Raw genomic sequence first — 10,680 nt, 5'->3', positions numbered from 1 at the left:
CAAAAGTTGGCTAGAACTGATACATGAATTCAGCAAAGTCGCAGGGTACAAAATTAATGTACAGAAATTGGTTGCATTTTTATACACCAGTAATGAAGCAACAGAAAGAGAAATAAAGAAAGTGATCCCATTCACAATTGCACCATGAATCATAAAATACCTAGGAATAAATCTAACCAAAGATGTAAAAGATGGCTATACTGAAAACTATAGAAAGCTTATGAAAGAAATTGAAGAAGATACAAAGAAATGGAAAAACATTCCATGCTCATGGACTGGAAGAATAAATATTGTTAAAATGTCAATACTACCCAAAGCAATCTACACATTCAATGCAATCCCAATCAAAATTGCACCAGCATTCTTCTCAAAGCTAGAACAAACATCCGACTTCGGCTCAGGTTGTGATCTCACTGTCCGTGTGTGTTGGAGCCCCGCGGTGGGCTCTGTGTGGACAGTGTAGAGCCTGGAGTCTGCTTTGGATTCTGTGTCTCCCTCTCTCTCTGCCCCTCCCCTGCTCACGTTCTGTCTTTCTCTCTCTCTCAAAAATAAATAAAAATTAAAATAATTAAAAAAAACCGAATTTGACCATTTTAAGATTTTTTTTTTCTTGCTTATAAACTGCCCTCTGGAAAAGCTGTACTAATTTGTACTCTTATGAGTCATTCTGTTCCTGCTGCTCCTCTCAAAACTCAGAGTTTTATAAAATCTATATACCATTTTGACAGGTGAAAGTTGTATATTGTTATTAATTTCCATTTCATTTACTAATAAAGTTGCACTTTTTTGTTATTTATTGGACATTTGCATATTAGTTTACGTCTCTCTCTACCCCCCAAACACACAAAGTATGTGTATTATTAATTCATGAGATTTTAGAATACATTAAAGATAAATAACCTTTTGTCATACACGTTGTGAATATTTTCCCCATTTTGTCTTTTATTTATGATTTTTTTTTAACAGAAGGAAGCTTCAAATTAGTCACATCTATTCGTCTTTTGCTTTAGAGATTTGCCTTTGGTGCTATCCTTGATAATCCTTTTCCCACTCCCAGATGATTAAATATTCACCAATATTTCTTGAACCAATTTTATATTTTCTTTCCTTTATTTAAATATATATCTGGATTTTATTTTGATATATGACATCAGGTTAAGGTCTAACTTGGTAGAAAGAACAAATGGGCAAAACAAGTTAGATCTTTACCTTTTTTACTGTATGTCTTCTAACCATTAAAAACTAAGTTGTATATGTAGTCTATAGACATAAACATGATAGGAACAGTCTCTGACCTCACGTAACTTATCAACTCAGAGAGGACAGACATTATACAAGGGTGGGGAGTGCTATGAAGAGGTGCTAAATTCTATGGTGGAGTACGGTAGGTGGAATCTAATGGTTATTCTGGTACCTATTGAACAACTAAAAGGAGACCTTTTGGAGATGAAGGAGAATTCAATTAAAAAACAAGAACAAAAACAAAAACAAACCAGTAACAACAAACACTTATCTCAGAGTATCTGTAGGTCAGAATCTGGGTGTGGCTTAGCTGGGTCTGATCTCGGGATCTCTCGCAAGGACGAAGCAAGGTGTTAGCCAGGGCTTCAGTCTCACAGGAATGCTTGATTGCAGGAAGATTCACGTTCAAGTGTGCATCCGTGGTTGCTGGCAGGATTTAGCTCCTCATGGTACTTTTGAACCAAGGCTTTCAGTTCCTCACTAAGGATTCAGTTCTTCACAGTTCCTTACTGTTGGCTGGGGACCCCCTCAGTTCCCCGGCATATAAGTCTAGGAGAATTCAATTTTGTCCTGGGGTGGGCACTTCAGCTTGGACACATTAATTTGTAAAGAGTATCAATGTGGAGTAAAAATTAGCACGGCATTTGTATTCCCAGTTCCTGACCGAGGACTAAAGCGAATGTGTGAACACTCTGAATTTTCCGGTTGGTACACACTCCAGGCCTGTATATAAATTAATTTGTGAGTGAATTAAGCATTTACAAAGAATTAATTGCATGTTGAAGAGGACAAACACATAATTCTGTATAGGAGAGGAATGTCAGGAAAAGTTTAAGATGATTAGAACGGGCAGTAGTTGAAATGACTTATGAACTTGAGTTTCTCTTTCAACCACATCATGGCTATAGCTTCAAATTATTTTTCATTCTCTCCCTCTATTACCATTATAGACCATATACTGTGACTATACTCCCCTGGAGTTACGCAATGTGGCAGCCCTGAACTCAGCCACAGAAGCATGAATATATTCGATTATTTTATTTTTTGATCTAATGCTGTGGGTTTTATTTTTAAACTCAGGAAATTTAATTTTTAAATGTGATTTAATCATTGGTAGATATTTACAAAAATTCTGAAACTAGAATTTGACTGTCCAATCTTAGACTTTGAAAGTTATAGTGTTAGCCTAGTGCATATATCCTCAACAGAGTCAATATTTGCCCCTAAGGGGGCTAAAATTGGTTCTGGGGGTGTGTGTCAAAAAAAAGTCCTCTTTTTCTGTATAAAGAACAGGTATACATACAGTACATAGATACACAGTCTATCTGTGGTAGTAAAATTTCATTGCGGGGAAGTGATTAAGATGGAAAGGTTTAAAAAGGTTCCTTAGGGACTGATAATGAAAAAAAAAGGTTGAGAAATACTGCCCTTGTGCTAAGCTTAAAAGACAGCTGTTAAATGAGCTGTCTTGCATTAGATTATTTCCTGTATCATTTCCTGTATTACACTGTCAGCTTCTTAAGGATAGGAAGTGTAACCTATTTTGTATTTTTTCAATAACACCCACTACAATGGTTTACGTTCACCTGCATTCAGTAAATGCATATTTCATTGAATTAATATGGAACACATCTTACCCTCCTTGTATTCATCCTACTGTCCCATATAACCTAAATGAAATGATCAAAATTAGTTTAGTAAAGCAAACAACCTGACATAGTCTCCTTCACAAAAATCCTAGGAAAATAATGAGAAGCTTTATTAAAAGAGTGAAAAATCTTCAAAGTAGCATAGTAAGAGAAGCACCGACTCTGGAAACAGAAAGATGAATCAGGGCTTTGATTTCTAGCTCTATCACTCAAGCCGTGGAATCTTTAGTCAAGTTACCCAAGGAGGAAGGAAAAAGAGAATAAAAAAAGAATGGGAAAAGGGAAAGGAATATAAAAAAGGTACAGAGAAGAGACAAGGGTATTTCTAAATCTTATGTATACCCTAAATTTCAGGTATGTGGACCTACTGGCAGTTCCCCAAACAGGTCATGGCTCAAATATGCCATATTCTTTCACACTTACATGCACATACATACTCCCTTATTTCCAGAACATTATTTTTCCACCACTATTCAGCTCAAGCCACACCCTCCCAGGAAGCCCTCCATAACATCCTTGTCTGCCCTTGTCTGCCTCCCACACTGAGATGCCTGTCTTCTTGCTCCCCTAACATTCAGACCATACTTTATTATAGTACTTACGATATTGTAATGTAATTAATGGTTTGCATGTCTGTTTCCCTCACTAGTCTATGAGCATTTTGAGAACTGAAATGGTATAAAAAATTTTTAATGTTTATTCATTTTCTGAGAGAGAGAGAGAGACAGAGACAGACGGAGAGAGAGAGACAGAGGGAGGGAGAGAGAGAGAGAAACAGAGCATGAGTGGGGTAGGGGCGGAGAAAGAGGGAGACACAGAACCCGAAGCAGGCTCCAGGCTCGGAGCTGTCAGCACAGAGCCCAACGTAGGACTTGAACCGTGAGATCATGACCTGAGCCGAAGTCGGATGCTTAACCTACTGAGCCACTCAGGTGCCCCTGAAATGCTTTTATCTGCTTCCTCTCAACATCTTAGCATAGTGCCTAAAATGCTATTGGTGAACAAACAATGGGCTTGTTGAATTAACTAATAAAAACACAAGCATGCAAGAGGAACATAGCAACATTTTTCAACAATTTGACAGAGGGTGTGTACTCTTCAAAGAGCCATTGCTTTACAATTGACTAATAATCATCTTTGTATACATTCTCAAGCCTAAAACAAAACACTGTACATTTTCTGTGTCCAATAATGATGAACGTAATGAGTACTTTCACATTGTCAGTTAATTGTTACAGTCCAATGAGGAAAATCCTATTGTTATTCCTATTTTTTTAGATGGGAAAACAGGCTCTTAAGTGGATATAACTTGCTGAGGTCATTCTTACCAAGTGAGGCTTCTTGCTCTGGAGCTTATGGTGCTGCTACACTGTAGCACCTGCCAAAGTTAGTTGAGTGAGAATATCCGCATTAGTACAATGTACTTCTGTCTGACCCTCTTCACCTACAACCTCCTACACACACTCGCCTAGAAAGAAACAAAGGCTCATGCATGCAGTTTGTTATTGTTCAGCCAAAAAATGTGTCTGAATATGCATAGCTTTGTTTGATGTAAAAATATCTATCAATAACTATGAAATAACCCTTTGGGACTATTCTAATAACATTTATATAGAAGGTAATGATTTAATTTTATTGACCTTTCAAATTCTTTAAAATGGAAGCTCTGTTCGGTGCTTTTGCATTTGAGTGTGTTAAACCACATATCCAGCATGTTAAGTTCTCTTTTCAAGAAAGCCAATGTGAAGCAGCTCATTAAGACTTTTGGGAGAGAAGTCATGTATCACAAGCCCTCCATTACTACCTCACTGACGATGTCTGTGAGGGTATAGTTGGAACCACAGAATTGAAAAACCAGTTCTAGCCACATTGCAAAATCACCATAAGGAGTGGCATCTGGTTCCTGGAGCTGGAAGAGGTGACTATGTCTTTTGAATCAAGGTTATTGTCTCAGACAAAACAGATGAAAAGACCCCCTAAACCAAAAGAGAGCCAAAGGAAAACTTTTAAAAATGAGACTTTGAGGACAGGTGCACCTTCCAGGTGCCGCTGTTCCAGGATTCCCTCGGTTACTCCAGTCTTCAAGTCCCTGACACATTTCTCTTTTGCTCCCTGCTGCAGTCCTTTACTCACTCATAACCGGACTGCATTGTGTCAGGTGTGTCCAATCTGCTGAATTCCAACATCAATCCTCTCTTGCTACAAAGTGTGAGAAGCTGAGGTACCATTGGGGATGTGAGAGGTGATGTGGGCATTAGCCCTAGAGAAACCTTACATCAGGAGAGCTATGGAGGACATGCACATTGGGCCCCCTTCTCCTCCTCCACACAACCTGCAAGTCATGGAGACCTAAAAGAATTAACAGGTAAGAGCACCAACAATGATATAGTGTCAACAAGATGCAACACATTTGCAGTAAGAAGACAATAAATATCTATTGGCCTACTGTTTTTGGTTTATGTTAATTCATTTCAACATTATCAAAAACCTGGAAGTGTGTTAGAAATGGGAGATGCATAAACTACTCACATTCTAGGCATCAAGTGCCGGGTTTAAAACGGCTTGGGAAAACAGTAGTCTCTAAGCATGTGGATTAGGTGCTGGTTACGAGTGGCTTGGAAGGATGTAAGGCAGAGAGAACAGCAGATGCAAAGGTATACAGGTCTGAGAAAGTCCAGCTTACAATGCTTTCTTAGAACACCCCAGTTTAGTAACTTCTGTCTCCTTTAAACTCCTTTAGCATTTACCACCTGTACCATTCTTCTTGCTTGTTATCTCTCTTTGATGTACAGTTACCATTTCTATAACTAACCTTTACATTTACACTTCCCCTTAAGTAATTTGATTTCTTAGGTGGTAGTGTTCTTTTTAAAAAATCTCTCCGGAATGCCGTTGAAAGGTGCATTGAGCTGGATAAACACTAATAAATAACTATTGATTGATTGACCACACACACACACACACATGCATACACAACTTACATATCTTAAGTTTTCATTAAAAATGCTACAATTTGGGGCACCTGAGCGGCTCAGTCAGTTAAGTGTTGGACCCTTGATTTTGGCTCAGGTCATGATCTCACTGTGGGATCAAGCCCCGCATCGGGTTCTGCACCCACATTGAGAAGCCAGCTTGGGATTCTCTCTCTCTCTCCCTCTTTCTCTGCGTCTCCCCCACTCATGTGCCATGTGCTCTCTCTCTCTCTCTTAAAATTAATAAATATTTTTTAAAAATGCTAAGATTGCAGGGGCGCCTGGGTGGCTCAGTCGGTTAAGCGGCCGACTTCGGCTCAGGTCATGATCTCGCGGTCCGTGAGTTTGAGCCCCGCATCGGGCTCTGTACTGACAGCTCAGAGCCTGGAGCCTGTTTCAGATTCTGTGTCTCCCTCTCTCTGACCCTCCCCCATTCATGCTCTGTCTCTGTCTCAAAAATAAACGTTAAAAAAAAAAAATTAAATAAATAAATAAATAAATAAAATGCTAAGATTGCAGCTACAAAAAATAAAGCAGGACTATGTAAATAGAGGATAACATGTTTATTTATTCACTATTCTATTTTTATAACCTATTTCTAAGTAGGAACAAACATTGCATATAGTCAATGTTTATGTTGCCAATCAGTTACAACAGTAGGTTTGATAGCAAACAAATTTTAACAAATTTATAACAAATATAAACACACATTTTATTTTTTATTTTTTAATTTTATTTATTTTGAGAGAGAGAGAAAGTGCACGTGCAAGTGGGGGGGGGGGGCAGAGAGATAGGGGAGAGAGAATTCCAAGCAGGCTCCATGCTATCAATGCAGAGCTGGACCAAGGGGCTGGACAAGAGCTCTACCTCACCAACCACGAAATCATGACCTGAACCGAAATCAAGAGTTGGATGCATAACGGACTAACTGACTGAGCCACCTTGGTGCCCCGGAAGGCACAATTTAGTACAGGAATAAGATCTTATTAAAATTACTGAGAATTGCATGGTAAAAACAGTGGACTTGAACTCTTAAAACCTGGAATCAAAGCTCTGCATCCATTGTGAACTTTGGCAGATTATTTTTCGTCTTTGAGCCTTTTTCCTTATGTATTGAATGAAGTTAAGAATTCCAACTTCACAAGATCACAAGGAGTAAATTAAAAACACACACATCTACTCTCGCATACAGACTCAATAATACATTTGTTCACTTTTTGCCCATTCATTCATCCATTCATTCAAATACATCCACAAGGCAACACAACAAACTAGAAATACCGTGAACCACAGAGAAGCATTTCTTTTGAAAACTTTTGTTATAAAACTACTTTTTTCTTCAAGTGGTTAAATCATTAGGACAAACACATTTCCTTTCAGGGGTATGATCATTTGCTATTTTTTGCAGGAGTATAATATAAGCACACATTTAGGCCAAATTAATGTGTGTTGCAGTTGCAGAGAACACAGACATTATGGTACACTTTGTACACTTGTCTAATTGCATGAGGGGCACTCTACTTCTAGTGCCAGAATTATCTTACCACCCATTGTAGAAAATTACTGTCATGAAATCTTAAGTTCAATAATAGAGTCTTTAGACTCTGTATTCTGGTAGAAAGACAGGGAAGGGTTGTAGTCAGGAATCTCAGTTCTGTCTTGGTTATTAATATCTCTACCAGACTTTTTTTTCTTTAAAGTTTATTTACTTATTTTGAGACAGAGTGTGCATGCACATGCATGAGAGCAGGGGAGGGGCAGAGAAAGAGAGACTCCCAAGCAAGCTCTGTGCTGTCAGTGCAGAGCCTGACCCAGGCTCAAACCCATGAACCATGAGATGGTGACCTGAGCCCAAATCAAGAGTAGGACCTTAACCAACTGAGCCACCCAGGTGCCCAGACTTCTAATGAAGCATATAACCTCAGTTTCCCTAAGCTTTATTTTTTCCACACAAAAGTGGTGTCTTAAGATCTATCTCCCAACAATGATATAACACTTAATTGTTGTTTGTAAATACGCAGACAGATGTTTTTAAACAAATGCAAAGTACTCAATTAGCTTATTAGTCTCTCTCTCTGCCCTTTTGGTAAAATGTAACCTTAAATTTATTTTAAAATTAAAATGTAACTTTTTTACATCTTGCCTCGTAAAACACAAGAACAACTAAAACATTTTTTAAAAAGCAATAAATGCTGCAATAAAATAAACTTTATAAACAAAATGACAAAAGATAATTTCTTTCCATTTATTTTTGGAAAGAGTGTTTTAATTATATTATACAAAAATTTTTGGTGAGGTGCCAAGTAAGGTGACCAACCAAGGCAGTTTGCCTTGGATTTCCCAGTTTTAGCACTAAAAACTCCACAACCTTGGAAACCTGTTCTGTACCAGCTAGGCTTAGTCACCTTAGTGCCCTGCCATTAATTACTAGAGGCTTTTGCATAGCTTACAGCTCTGAACATGTGCCCTTAGAAAAATTCCATGATGGGGCGCCTGGGTGGCGCAGTCGGTTAAGCGTCCGACTCCAGCCAGGTCACGATCTCGCGGTCCGTGAGTTCGAGCCCCGCGTCAGGCTCTGGGCTGATGGCTCAGAGCCGGGAGCCTGTTTCCGATTCTGTGTCTCCCTCTCTCTCTGCCCCTCCCCCGTTCATGCTCTGTCTCTCTCTGTCCCAAAAATAAATAAACGTTGAAAAAAAAATATTAAAAAAAAAAAGAAAAATTCCATGAGTATTTTAATTTCTACATATTTGAAAAGCATTTGCATATCCTTCCTATTGGGATTTCATTCAGTGCCACTTGGTGAGCATATAAATATTTATAGAGTTTTGCTCTGTGAGTAGATATTTAATAAATGTATACTAATATCTTTTGACCTTATTAGAACATGGGGATAAGGGGAGTACCTAATTACCAATAATGATTCTTTTGGCACCAAGAAAATATTAACTTGCCTATTCTTTTTTCAAGGACCTTGTCATGTTGTTTACAGATTACTGTGCTTCTACCTGGTAGTCATCACAGCTGAGAAAGCAGTACACCGGCAATACCTTTAAGATCAAGTCATTAAAAAAAACATTGTATGTGGGTCATCACTTGGACAATTTGGGGCCAGAGAGAAGTTGTTATACTGGTTTCCTTAAATAGCTCTATAACCTAACCTGATTCCAAGATAATTTCCAAAATATCAATGGAATGAGTGTTGCTGAAAATCTGGTTAAGAAGGGTTTATCTATGGGGGAGCCTGGGTGGCTCAGTTGGTTAAGCAGCCAACTTCGGCTCAGGTCATGATCTCATCATCAGAGGGTTCCAGCCCCTCATCGGGCTCTGTGCTGATGGCTCAGAGCCTGGAACCTGCTTCAGATTCTACGTCTCCCTCTCTCTCTCTCTCTCTCTACCCCTCCCCTGCTCACACTTTGTCTCTCTCTCGCTCTCTCAAAATAATAAACATTAAAAAAAAAAAAGGTTTATCCATAGAATAAGAGGCCTCAAAATTCAAAAGCATTATGATGTTGCCCAGGATATTGACCAAAAAAGAAGTTATGAGATTATGGAAAAGGTTTCTGAGAAAAAAGCAGACCAATATTCTTCCTTAGAAAATGGGGATGACTGAGGTCATGTGCATACTTGCATAATTCAAATAAAATCAATTAAAAGGTTATAAATCCAATTGGTTACAATTTTCCCCACAAGATGCAAGGTGACTTATGACACTTTTTTAAAGTTCTAAATTTGAGCATTTAACTATGTGTCAGGTACTACGTCAAGAGCTTTAGATGCATTATTCATTTGATACTCACAGATAATCCCATGAGAATAGGAATTATCCTCCAAAGGCAAACTCAGAAAGGTTCAGTAATTTGGTCAAGGTTATAGACAGCAACTGGAGGGGCACAGGCAAATTCAGGTCTCTTTCCTCCAAAGCCTAAGCTCTTGACCTTTAATCTGTGCTCCTTCTCAACAATGCTGACATAAACTCTGAAAATTGTATCTTCAGTCCTACGTCCCCATACCTTCTGTCTTGCACATTAGTTAATATAACTGCCTATTTAACATCTCTACCTGGATGTCTAACAAGCATCTGAAATTTAACACGTTTCAGGAAATGGTACATCCATTGACCCAGTTCCTCAAGCCCCAAATCTAATAGGCATCCTTGTTTCCTCTATCAACCCCACAGTCAAGCCATCAGCAAATCTATTAGCTCTACTTTCAAACTATACCTGAAACTATTTCTATCATCTCCACTGTCACATCTCTAGCCCAAGCCATTATCATCATTCACCCAAACTACTGAGATAGCCTCATAATCTCTCCTTTCAGTCCATTCTCTACAAAGCAGCCATAGTTATTTCCTTTTAGCCATTTTTTTAAAATGCATATTATATTGTTTCACTCTTGTTAAAAATGCTTCCCTTTGCAATAATGTAAACTTCTTAAGATAGCCTACAAGGCCCTGCTGTCTCCCTGCTTTTGCCTTGATAGCCCTTCTCTGACTTTATCCCGTAACACTCTTCTTTGCTCAGCATGCTTCAGTCACATTAGTTCTTACGATTTCAATTTTCTTTGTGATGTAAAGTTATATACTTTGAGAGGACTTGGAAGGGCAATGGTGAGGGTTTGAGAAAACTGGTGAAGGTTTCAAGAGTTGTCTACAGAGGGAGGACAATTCAGAAAAATTTAACAGGATTTCTGAATGGTGTTGATGGTTCAGTTGTGCTTGGTGACTAGAATTTAATAATAGAATGCATGTGATTATGCACAGATTCCAATGATGGTCAGCTGCTCCAGTACCAAAGGGGAGGATAAGGATAGTAGGA

Source organism: Leopardus geoffroyi, chromosome B3 (assembly GCF_018350155.1).
Source record: "Leopardus geoffroyi isolate Oge1 chromosome B3, O.geoffroyi_Oge1_pat1.0, whole genome shotgun sequence".
Classification (NCBI taxonomy): Eukaryota; Metazoa; Chordata; class Mammalia; order Carnivora; family Felidae; genus Leopardus; species Leopardus geoffroyi.
Note: the sequence above shows the minus strand (reverse complement) of the source record.